Here is a 13,136-nt window from a genome sequence, read left to right on the forward strand (position 1 = left end):
GGGAAGCAGGCTCCCTGCAGAGCAGAGAGTCTGATATGGGACTCGATCCCAGGACCCTGGGATCGTGACCTGAGCTGAAGGTAGAGGCTTTAACCCACTGAGCCACCCAGGCACCCCCTACAGAATTATTGAGAGGGCTCCAGAAGCCAACTCAAAATTAGGGTTTCCGGAAAAACTCCCCATGTGACACCAAGGAAGCAGGCCACACAGGGAGCCGTGGTTTCTTCTGCATCTGGAGGCTGCCTTCCCAGTTAGGGAGCTGGCTCTGGAGTACCCTGCCACTGATGAGATGGGGAGGCTGCTCTGACTGGGGGTTCTGCAGCCACCACCTGCCACCGCAGGCACCCCTGGTGCCACTTCAAGCCACCCAAACCTTGAAGGGCCCTCTGTGGTCAGCAGCACCAAATGAATGTGAGGCACATGTTCTGATACTCAGGACTCCAGGGATGGAGGGCTGGGCCCTCTACTCCCACTATCATGGGACAGCAGATGCCCCTGTGAGCAGCCAGCCCAGAGAAGCAGAAGGAGAGAAGCCTCATCTTCATTAGACCTAGCTCTAACGCACACACGGAAGTATGATGGAGGCCCACTCCCCATATATGTTAAATGCTCAAATTACAAGTCAGGTATGTTCTACAAATATGTTCTGTTGTATGCATCCTGAAAATATGTTCTACCTCCTACTTAGACCACTACACCCTTATAACAATGTGGACATTCAGTGTCAAATTTAGATTCTTGAACTCCTCTGAAGAATGTGCCAGAACTTGGCTGTGTGGGAGAGCTAGCCCGTCACCCCAGTCTCCTGCCACCCTTGGCTTGTCCTACACTGCCAAGAGCTTTGTGCTCATGTGGGGACACTTGGGCTCCCATGTCCAAGCTCAGCTTAGACTGAAAACTCCCTTCTGCCACCCATTAGCTACCCCGTCATGGAACTTGCTTTGCTTAGTGATTCTACTTTCAGCCTCCAGTCCCCTCTGTTCTCTTACCTATCCAAGCAGCTGATTTCAAGGGTTTGGGGCAGTAATAAATGCTTCTGCTTATAAGGAATTGAAAACCCATTGGTCTCTAGGAGACAGGAGAGCAAAGTGGGGAATACATGGGCTTTGGCAGTATTAGACTGCATCTGGCAAATTATCTAAGTTCTCAAAGCCTCAGTCCCTTCATCTCTGAAATGGAATAGGATGCTGCTTAAGAAAATGCATGGAAAGTGCATACTCCAGGGCCCAGGCATGTAGGAAGTGCTCCCAGAAAGTTAGCCATTATTAGTGTTGTTGTGATTACAGATAAATAGGTAAGACTGACTCTACATTAACAGTCATTCGCGGGTCTTGAATCAGATTTTGAATCCAATGAATTCTTTTTTTTTTTTTTAAGATATTTATTTATTTATTTATTTATTTATTTATTTATTTATTTGACAGAGATCACAAGTAGGCAGAGAGGAAGGCAGAGAGGAGGAAGCAGGCTCCCTGCTGAGCAGAAAGCCCGATGCGGGGCTCGATCCTCAGGCTCATGACCTGAGCCGAAGGCAGAGGCTTTAACCCACTGAGCCACCCAGGTGCCCCAAATCCAATGAATTCTTATACTTATGCCCTGAGCCAGTCATGGGTACTGCTTGGACCAGGCTGGAGAAGAGCAGCCTTCATTTTCCTCTTGTGGCTGATAATGGCTGTGGGAGAACTGTGCTGGGGAGGAGCCCACAGCCAAATGTGGGCACAACTCTGTGATTGATTAATGATGTCTGCCCCGGGTGTGGGAGAAGATCGAGTTGTATGTGGGCCAGGTATTTGGCATTCTTAGCCTAGACCTCATTTCTGAGCAGTAGAAAAGAAAACAGACTCTTAGAGAAGCAACCAGATGGAGTCCCGCTTCTCCTGGCCCCTGGGTCTGGGATCAGGGCCCAGCCACTCAACCCACCTTTGCCCAGATGCTTGATCTGTCCAATGAGGATAGCCAGGCTTACCCTGCCTACCTTACAGAGTTCTTTGTGAGAGTCAAATGAGATAATGCTTATAAAAATGCCATCAGTTGTGAGGTATTGCCTAAATGCAAGGTGTTTATTATTAGTGGGTGGTATCTGGCCAGTTTGTACTTGACAAAGAGGAAGAGCCAAGTCAGGGATAGTTTTGACCTGCCTCTGCCTGGGTCATCCGGGCCTTCCTTTCTGTTAGTTTCCGAGGGCTGACCTGTTGTGGAGAGCCTGGTAGGGCAGAGAGAACATGTATTTGAAGCCAGGGGCCACCTCACTTACTGACTACATGCTTTAGGTCAAGTTCTGTAGCCTGTGCGAGCCTCAGTTTCTTCTTCTGAGACATGGAGTTGGGATAACGATGAGGGGGACATCTGTTCTGACTGTCCCAGGGCGAAGACAAGAGGCTGGCGAAATCCAGAGTGGTCACAACCCTTTAGGATGTTCTGAGCGGCGGGCAGCCTCGTTCTTCTCGCTTGTCTGGTGACGATTCCAACCAAGGTGATTGAATGAAGATGAAGAATGAGGCAGAACGAAACAACAGGGTAACTCAGAATCTCCTTGTACACAACTAGAAACCAGAGACGGCGTCGTGCTAGGTAGACTCGTCCCTCGTATTCTGCTGGGGGAGGGCAAAGGGCGTTCCATCCTGTGTCTTTAGGGCTTAGAACAGCCCTGGCATGGAGCAGATGATCAGCTTGGCACCAGCGGCTGGCTGGGCTTTATCCTCGGGTCCCCGAGACTGCCTGGGCTGGAGAGAGGAGACACGAGAGGGTTGCTGGGTTTACTGTCCCCTTGTCCCGGACAGGACACACGGCCTCATCTGTAAGGGCTAGGCCTTCCCAGGAGCACAATTAAGACCTCCGGGGAGTGAGTCTCAGGGGACTGGGCCCTTCCTCAGCCCCATGTCCTGGCCTGTGATCTCAGCCCACCCACTCCAGGCCCTGTTCTGAAACCAGTCTAGATACCTGAGCTCAGCTTCACGTCTCTAAGCTGTGAGGAGCTCATCTCCCCTCCCAGGACACGCCCAGCCCACGCCCCCTCACCTAGCAGCATCGTCATGTTCCAAGTGCCCTGGTCACTCTGGAGTTCTGCTTCTCCACTCGTGCAGGAGGGAACCGAGGTTACAGGTGAAGTGATGGGACTGATGTCAAACAGCCAGCACCCCTGAGCCCCGTCTGTGGCTCCTTCACCCTCAGCCCTGCCTTCTGCTGCTGATTCTTAGTAAAGAATGCATCAGACACCGGGATCCCTCTGCATGTGTGTGGTAGACAAGAGAGGGCTATGCTCCAGCTCAAACACTCACGTTTCCCCAGTGTGTGACGCCAACCGTGGGGACCTGGGGCATTTGGCTGGTGGCCAAGAAGGGGCACTAGTTCACACAGCCACCCACCCAGCTGGTGGTTTGCTTCACCTACAGGGAAGGCTGACTTTCCATCTGGGAGTCCCTGACATCAACTCTCTCACCATCCAGAGACAAGAGCATCCTTGTGGAAAACCAGGCAGCAGCCCAGTCCTGACCTCACACGGGGCTGCCCTTGCTTGTTTTCCCATCCCTCCTGGCCCTGGCCAGTTTCGCCGAGACCGAACAATGTCTGCAAGTAGGTGAGCTCATGGCCTTGGCCTCTTACAGGTGCTGCTTTCATACAATGGCCAGGTCAGATGAAGGACGTGTGGCCTTAATGGTCCCCCTTCGACTCTTTACAGCTCATGATGTCCTAAGAGAAGGCTGATGGAAGCCCAGTGGCCTCCTCGTGCTTCCTTGGCACTGCGCCAGTCCCACAGATGCTTTAGAAATGGCCCCTTGTCACTCACTGTGTGAGGGGCTTACCTGCAGTAGCTCCTGCCTTGGAAAGCTATGCGTTTGTAAAACCTAAACTACCAGTAAAAAGCCAAGTTTAATAAGGAAGAACCAACCAACCAAACCAGAAGCAGAGGGATTGCCAGATAAAACAAGTAACCCAAGAATTCATTTTTCATATCAGTACGACTGTGCCGTAATTAGAATATCTTCATACTAAAAATTATTTGTCATCCATCGGTATCTGAAACTCAAACTGAACAGGCTGTCCTGTGTTTTCTCGGACATCCCTCGTTCTTGTGGAATTGCATGGTCGGGGTATCTTATGAACCACACCTCGACTCTTGACTGTTGGAATGACATGTGGAACTCTTCCAGTCCTGACGCGAGCAGCTCTGCTTGATTTGTTACTGTTCACAAGCCCCGGGCCAGGGACTTGGGAAGTTCCCCAGGAAGGCTGGTGCCTGCTCCCTGCTGCAGGAAATGCCCTAGAGCAGGAGGTTCCCAGCCAAGGCATGGAAAATGCAAATGAAGCAAAGTCAGCACACTTTGACACAGAGGAGCTACAAAGGGCTTTCATACAGCTTTCTCCTTTGGTTCCTCAACATCCTTGAATAGGGTCAGGCACCTGTCATCCGCTGCAGAAGAGAAAACCCTCAGGTACCATGGGCCCTGTCAGTGCCTGGTGAGTAAAGACCCAAGAGTCACCTGGCTGTCAGGCTCTAAGACCAACTGCACTTTCCCTTTCTTTACTGGAAAATTCGGTGTTGGTATTACAGTCAAATAATTTTTTCCAAAAACCATTTCCATATTTCTTCTCTTTATAAATATAACATTCAAGTATCACAGCAAACGTGGGGACTACAGATATGAAAGAAAGAAAATCAAGAAAGAGAGCAATTCCACAATCGGCTGATAACTAGATAACTATTGCTGACACGCACGCGTGCGCTCCTCCATTCCGGGTCCTCCTTATGTACGTGAGTATGTTATGTCCTAGTCAGCCTTGGCCACTAAAACAAAATACCATAGACTGGGTGGCTTAAACAATAGACATTTATTTGTCACAGTTCTGAAGACTGGGAAGTCAAGATCAAGGTGTTGGCAAACCCAGTTTTTGTCGGAGGCCCTCTTCCTGGCTTGCAGATGGAAAAGGGCCTTCTCCCCATGTCCTCACATAGTAGAAACGGAAAGCTCTGGTGTCTCTTCTTATGAGGGGATTCATCCCATTATGGGGGTTCACCCTTATGACCTCATTGAAACCTAATTATCTCCCAAAGGCCCTACCTCTTCACACCATCGTATGAGGGGCTGAGGCATCAATATATGATTTGGGAGAGGATACACACACATTCAGTCCATAATACATTCCTACTTTTAAATAAAAAGGCCATGTCATTTACTCACATGCACACACATGTGAGAGAGGTAAATACAAAAATAGTAACATACGTGAAGCTAACCCAATGTACATATGCATAAACGTATCTCTAGGAATGATTCTGAAATGAGATGATTTGCTTTTGGCATTAACCAGGACTTAAGACCAAGCACAGAAAGAGGTTGGTAAGTACCAAATAAACCGCAGATAAAGAATAAAGAGCGCGCAATGAGGGGCATGGGGCTATGTTCTGCCACCCTGAATGTGGAAGCCAGCAATCCTGTGTAATGAACTGTTCCTAGTCAAGAATGAGGCCTTGGCAGCTGAAGAGGTTTGAATTAAAAATCTTTAATGCTTTCCCATTGAAATGGTGATTGCTGGGGTACCTGGGTGGCTCAGTCTTAAGCCTTTGCCTTTGGCTCAGGTCATGATCTCAGGGTCCTGGGTTCGAGCCCCACATCAGGCTCCCTGCTTGGTGGGAAGCCTGCTTCTCCCTCTCCCACTCCCCCTGCTTGTGTTCCCTCTCTCACTGTGTCTCTGCCAAATAAAATCTTAAAAAAAAAAAAAGAAAAAAAAAAAAGGAAAGAAATGGTGATTGACAACTCACTACTACTCCCCAACAATTGGTTTCCCCTTGGACACAGGCACTGGGAAAACACAACTCAGAGTAGATGTTATCGTGATTTTTAATGGTACTTAGGCCTTGGCTATAATATGTCTGTAATCAATATATTCATAAATAACTCATGCTTATATATCAGCTCAGGACAGCTGATGGTTTTAGGATTGGAAGCCTTTCTTCATTTGGAAAGCTCAATACTATAAAACTGGAGGCTCTTTATCTTACAAGGCAGCTCAAAGGGCTGATTTTTTGCAGACAGACACCAGACACAGTGACTCAGCAGAGCATATTCTGACAATGGCCTGGGGCTGGGGTCAGAGGCACATGTTGAGAGCAATGCTTCTCAGGTCTTGAGGCTAGCAGGCACCCAGAACCAACATGTGGTTCCCTGGTCTTGCTGAGGGCTCAGTCACATTAAATGGGCCATTTATCATGTTTTCCCATCATATGACATACTAGTTCTCAGAGAAATTTTGCTCTCTCACTAAATGAACCTCAAAACACCTACTCCCCTAAATAAGTATGCTATTCAGGTCTTTGCAACCCATTCTCTAGCACTGCAGCAGATCTCGCCCAAAACGACAGAGGAGAGACTGGGAGCTGAAGATGATTCCCCATCTCATTCAAAGGATCCATCTGACCTTTTGAGTCTCCACTGGATCTCCTGCCTTAGTAAGAAACACTGGCATAAGCCACTCAAGCAACAGATGGCGGTGGAAATCTAGATAAACGCAGGCACCATATTTGGTTATTTTTAGTTCTATGCATGTACGTAAGCACTAAAGGTATAGTGTTCTTTGTCTTCAGAATAAACCTTTTATAAAGGGATCCTATTCAAATTCCTTATCTCTCTTAACTGGGCAAAGTCAGGGTCTTTAAATGCATTAGATAGAATGAGAACCTACAGAAGAAAAATCTATCCAAATATTGTAGCATCTTATACCATTGTGATGTGACATGGTTTGTTCAATGTTAATCTTGCTTGGAAAAGAAAATGTTGGAAAACTTCATTTAAACCTACCAAAGAAGATATCCAAACTAATACAAAACAAAATCCCAAACAGCCAGTTGTTTCAGACCTGAGACCTTGTTCTACTCCTTCATTTGTAAGACTTTTTTGCCTGGGACACGGTTTTTAATTATTTCCAAGTTCCTAAGGAGAACAAAAGAGGTGCAGTAAGTGTGAATTCCCATCATGGAAGGAAGATCACACCAGTGAGTTCAAAAACAGTGTTTCAGGCCATCATTTTGGCCAGTGGTAATGAACACTGATAAATTGCATCGAATAGTGAAATGCAACCAAAGTAGAATTTGAAATTAGAATTCATTAGTGCCATGTGGTCCTATGAGGCACCAAGCAGGCCAATCACTCTGTTCTGCGACGTCCTCAGTTATTCTGAACGTGTGAATGCCACCTAGTGGCAAACGATGACTTTACTTACAGGGCAGAGGAATTCTGCAGCACCCCCCTTACCTAAAGTTTGGGAAAATAGCTCCATTCTCTGCTAACGCTGACCTCAATTCTCTTTGCCCTTTTCTGTTTTATTGTATTCCTCCTTAGTTCTGTTTTTCATTTAATGCAAAGTCATCCATTTACTTTCTCTAACGTTCCCTTTACTTCTACATACTACCAGTCCAAAAAAGCCCAAGCGCCTACCTGAAAACCTCCCTCCGTGTCCAAGATCCTTCTGTTCTATCCCTTTCTATTTCATGGCACGGGATGCAAAGATCCCTTAAGAGAGCAGCCCTTTGAAGACGGCTTGGTATGAGCAACTGAAGAGCTGAGAACACTAGCACATCCATTAAGGGATTAATTAAGTAAACATTTCTATAACTATGACTTCCAAGGTTCAAAAAACCAATCATACAGATGGTATTATGCTAACTGAAATAAGTCAGACAGAGACAAGTTCCGTATGATTCTACTCATATGTGGAATCTAAAAAACAAAACAGAAATAGACTCATAAACATAGAGAACAAACTGGTGGTTTCCAGTGGGGAGAGGTGCAGGATGGGAGAAACAGGTGATGGTGATTAAGAGGTACAAGCTTCCAGTTGTAAAATAAGTTAAGTCACAGGGATTAAAAGTATAGTGGATAGAGTATAGTCAGTCCTATTGCAATAATGTATGGTGACAGATGGCAACTACATTTATTGGGGTGAGCACTGCATAATGTATAGAATTGTCAATCACTATGCTGTGCCCCTGAAACTAATAAAACATTGTATGTCAACCATACCTCAATAATTCTTTAGAAATGTTGAGATAGCAAGTATGGTACAAAAATACATGGGAAAAAAGTCTCAATATTTTTCTTTCATATTTTCAGTTAAGGAAGGATAGATGCCTATCTTCATGCTATGGGGGAAAACAAATAAACCAACATACAGTTGGGTCAGTACAAAACAAATATAAGGATACAAAATGGCAAAGCAATGGTGAAGAGAGATAGCATAGGTCAAAATAAGAAATGCTCCTCATAAAAGATTTTGGAAAACTGTATTAATGTCCACTCCCTCCAGCAAGGTATGCCCCCCAAAGTGTGACCTAAACCGGCTTTCAACCTAACCTCCAATCCAGCATCGTCCAGGTATCCAAGGCATCCTTGAAAAATCACTCAGCCCAGGCACCTAAAGGTACCAGTCAGTCATGCCTTTTCAGGCATCAGCAACACCAGCCTTATAGTATCCAGACTATCATCTTCCATTTCCAAGAGGTTCTACAGGACACAGGTATCCAATTGTATTCTTTTGCTATTTTAGGAGGCAGGAACATGACTGTCTAATTTGTTCCTCTAACCTATTGCTCAGCGCCAAGTGGCCAGCTTATATAGTTGAATAAATATTTGCCAAGTTGAACTGACCTAAAAAAAGAAAGAAGAAAGTTGGTAAGGTGAGCATGTGAAGATCTGGCATCTTCTCTATGATGGAAAATGTTTAAAAAGAGAAGTGGGAACCACTGGTTCATAAACCAGACCCATGAAGGAAAAGTCTACAAAACTGACCTGGGTCTGTGAGGCACAGAGTAGGGGGCTCTGGGGTAAGGGTTAGCCTTTGGGTGGGGGTGATGTATGCAACGGTGACAGCTGGGACTTGTGCATTCTGGTCATGTTCTTTTCTCGTCCTGTGTTCAATTTGTGAAAATTTATGAAGTCATACACTTATGTGTATTTTTCTATATATACATTAGACAAGAAAGAAGTTTACATAATAGCAATCTTTTATAGGCAATCCAACTTCAAATAATGGAGCCTCCGAAGCATGGCCTGAAGCCATTTACCCTTGAACATTAATTAATTAAGAGTCTGGGCTCTGACCAAAAGGCTGGAGTCCCGATTCCACCCCTCACTAACTGGGAGATCTTGGTTGTATTGTGTAATACCTCTGTGAGTCCACATTCTCATCCATAAGGTGGGCAAACAATAATATGAATGTGACTGAGGAGTCGAGAAGGCTACTCAAGATAGCTTATGCCCAGGACCTGTTACCTAGTCCCCTGCCAACGAGCGACTGCTAGCCCCCTTAGAATTACTGCCGTGCCTACAAACCTCAGCTGTCAAATGTAGATGTGCGGGAAATTCACCTTTGTTTCTGCTTCATACTTGGCCTTATTTATTTATTTATTTTTAAAGTCCTGATTCCTTTGGGTAGCAGAAAATCTCTTGTCCTTTCAGATTTCCTACTCTCACCGCTAGGATTACATCTACATTTCAGGTTGGCCTATTCATTGCTCTGCCCATGTCTGCCTACTTTTTACTCCCATGAGACCTTGGGAGGCCAGCCATAGAAATTCAAACTGCCCGGCTCCTTAGCATCCCATCAGCAACTCCTGTGTTCCTCTGGGGAACACGGCATGACTACACTGCTCCTGTTCCTTGCTAGGGTGAGAGGGCTCTGTGAGGCTGTTTTAGGCTGTCTAGCTGTGTGCACGCTCTCTACTCTGGGATCCTATTGACCTGCCAGTGCTATATGTGAGAACGTGGTTTGTCTTCCCCCCAGCCCTGCTCCCTGCCCAGCCCGCCTCAGCCAATGGAAGGAACAGGACACAGGGAGGCATGCATTACTTAGCAAAAGGACTGTAACACAGAGACTCTTGAAACGGGGGGGGGGGCACCTGGGTGGTTCAGTCATTGGGTGTCTGCCTTCAGCTCAGGTTGTGATCCTATAGTTCTGGGATCAAGCCCCATGTCCAGCTCCCTGCTCAGTAGAAAGCCTGCTTCTCCCTCTCCCACTCCCCCTGCTTGTGTTCCCTCTCTTGCTGTCTCTCTCTCAAATAAAAGCTTTGAAAGAAAGAAAGAAAAAAGAAAACCAGAGAGAAGTTTATTTCTGTCTTACATAATTATCCAGTGTGTCTGGGCTGGTGGACAACCTGCTTCATGAGGTCATTCAGGGAACCAGGTTCTTTCTGTTTTATTTTTCCATCATCCCTTAAAGTATTTCTTCTTCTTCATGGTCAAAGTCAGACTGAGGCACATTCATGTTCCAGATCACAAGTAGGAAAAAAGAGTAAGTCCAGGCAAATCATTACTTTAAGCAGGTAAAGCCGAAGTTACTCCAAATCTTATCACTCATGATCTTTTGATGAGCGCTTATCTCATGACCACATCACTGATTTATCCAAGCATTCCTTTCAACAATATTTGGCACTCTCCCTCTGGTAAACACCAGCTTCTTCCTCAATGCCAGTGGTGTTTATTTTCCATTTCAGTTAGTGACCGTCAGGAATTCTCTCTTTGCCCACTCTACTGGCTTTGAGTGTGAAAGGACAATGGAAATTATGGAAGCAGAATCAACAGGACACGACAACTGCTTACAGCTGATGACGATTTTAGATTCCACATATGAGTGAGATCGTGCAATATTCATCTTTCTGAGTCTGACTTATTTCACTTGGGTTATATGCCCCGTATTTGTCCGTGTGGTAAAATGGCAAGATATCCTTTTTAAAGGCTGAATAATATTCCACTGTACATATACACATTGTGTTTTCTTTATCCATTCATCTATCAGTGGACATGTAGGTTGTCTCCACGTTTTGGTTATTATGAGTAATGCTGCAATGAGCTACAATAGTCAAACTCATACAAGCAGGGAGTAGAATGGTGGTTGCCTGAGGCTGGGGCGGGGGAAGAGGAAATAGGGAGATACTGGTGAAAGGGTCCAAAGGTTCAGTTATGAAAGATGAGTAAGTTCTGGAGAGACTAACATACAGCAGTGTGACTATAGTTAACAAGACTGTATTGCATACTTTAAATTTGCTAAAAGCATAGATCTTAAGTATTCTTATCACACACACACACACACACACACAAAAGAAAGAAAATAATGATGTAGATAGTCAGACTGACTATGGTGATCTTTTCACAATGTATAATTTTTAAAAAATATTTTATTTATTTATTTGACAGGCAGAGATCACAAGTAGGCAGAGAGAGAGAGAGAGGGAGAAGCAGGCTCTTCACTGAGCAGAGAGCCTGATTTGGGGCTCGATCCCAGGACTCTGGGATCATGACCTGAGCTGAAGGCAGAGGCTTTAACCCACTGAGCCACCCAGGCACCCCACAATGTATACTTATATCAAAACACCACACTGTATACCTTAAATATGTACAATTTTTACATACCAATCATATCTCAATAAAGCCAGGAAAAAGGCTGGTAAAGTAAAAACAGGAATTGAAGTTTTTTTTTTTTTTTAAATGTTAAGCCTAGGGTAATATGAGCTGATAGGGGAAATACTAGAAAAGGAACATATTTAGTGAGAATTTAAAAATTGTATTGAAGATAATAGCAATACCCACCTTACATACATACAGAAAACTTTGACTGTATGACTTCCTTTAATCTTCAAAACACTTACTGTTATTTTCATCCGGAGATAAAGAACAGGGGCACAGTGAGGTAAATCAAACAGCCTGAGATCATGTTGCTTAAAGCCACAGATCTGTGGGTGAATCCACGTCTGTTTTGGTGAAGACAGGTCCTTCTATTTCTGCCTTACCTTGACAGCTCCCTAACGAAACTGAACATGGGCCAGTCCGCCTGACTGCCAACCTCGCCTCCACCTGCCTCCATGCCCTCTCTGGCTCATCGCCTTCCTCTGACAGCAGCCTCTTCCTCCTGAGGTCCGTGAATTCACCAAGACTTTTCTCACCCAAGGGGCTTTGCTTTTGCAATTTTCCTTGCGTGGAACAGACTCCTCCTTTTTGTCACCTCTTCAGAGAAGTCCACCAGGACTCGAAACCGATGTGAAAAGTCCATCCCTACCCCCCGCCGCCCCTTGCAGGCTGCTCTTCCGGAGCATGAGCACACTCTTCACTCCTGTACAGGCTATCGATTTGTATTTCTCTGCTGAGGAGGGAGCCTGGTGTAAGGTCTATGGGCGCTCGACCAGACCGCCTGGATCTCAGCCTCGCCCAGCTGTGCGATCCTGAGCAGGTTACTCGAACGTCCTGATGCCTCAGTTTCCTCAACCGTAAAATGCGGGATATTAACATCCCCTACCTTGTGGGACTGTGAGGAGGGTTAAACGTGTTAATATTTGTAAGGTGCCTAGAACAGTGGCCTTTACATAGCAGGGACTTTGTGTTAAATAAAAAGAAGAAAGAGCGTACCTTTCGTCCACCAACCTGTGCAGTCCACGAAGACAGTGGCCACATGTGCGGTCTCGCAGTGGTAGCTGGCCCAACGCCAGACCACACCATTGTTGCTGTTGGTGTTGCCGTTGGTTTGCGTCTAGTGAGCATTAAGTCTCTACTGAATGAATAAACACATAAATCAACAGCTGAGTGATGTTCTCCATGGGGGAGGGGAGGAGCAGGATAACCAGGTCACCAAAACTAGCACATAGAAAGAGCACAAGTTTCTAGAAAATACTGACCATTAGAAGTCCCCGACTCAGTGAGGAGTTGAAATTTGAACTGCCTCTGCTGTCTGTTGGAACCAGACCATTCCTGACAGAGTGGGAGAGCCGCATGGGCCACCCCCTAGAACCGTCCCCCTCCTGCTTCCCAGCAGACAGAGCAGCCACCGATGCTGCGAGTACTGCATGGTCCAGGGCAGCCCCGGGAAGGGAAAGGATCCTCTGGGTGGGACCCAGATGCCCCCTCCCACCTGCTTGGAAAGCTGCGGCACTGATGAAGCCATGCCCTTTGAGGACCCCACCACTCAGGCGACAGCGGCTTCCCTAGCTAGTCTGAGTCCTGGCCCTGTAACAACGCGGGGCTGTTCTGACTCTGAAATAGATTTTTCCAGACCCCAAACTCTGGCAGCTTTGTAGGCCAGCTGCACTGCGTTCCCTTTCAGAGGCAACCAAGGCCCTTAAATCATGTGAAAAGTACATCCAAATTACACTGTTG

The 13,136-nt window shown here is 46.1% G+C and overlaps 1 long non-coding RNA gene across 1 annotated transcript; it reads right to left on the minus strand.

Annotated features, from left to right (window-relative positions):
- Positions 1 to 8,261: 8,261 nt before the first annotated feature.
- Positions 8,262 to 12,434, minus strand: LOC309860832. Its single transcript, XR_014309660.1, has 3 exons — positions 12,393 to 12,434; positions 10,114 to 10,242; positions 8,262 to 8,642 (listed from the first exon to the last, which is right to left on the minus strand). It is a non-coding gene; the product is annotated as an uncharacterized lncRNA (long non-coding RNA).
- Between the last annotated feature and the right edge of the window lie 702 nt (positions 12,435 to 13,136).

The sequence above is a fragment of the Mustela nivalis genome, assembly GCF_964662115.1.
Source record: "Mustela nivalis genome assembly, chromosome: 3".
NCBI classification, from domain to species: domain Eukaryota; kingdom Metazoa; phylum Chordata; class Mammalia; order Carnivora; family Mustelidae; genus Mustela; species Mustela nivalis.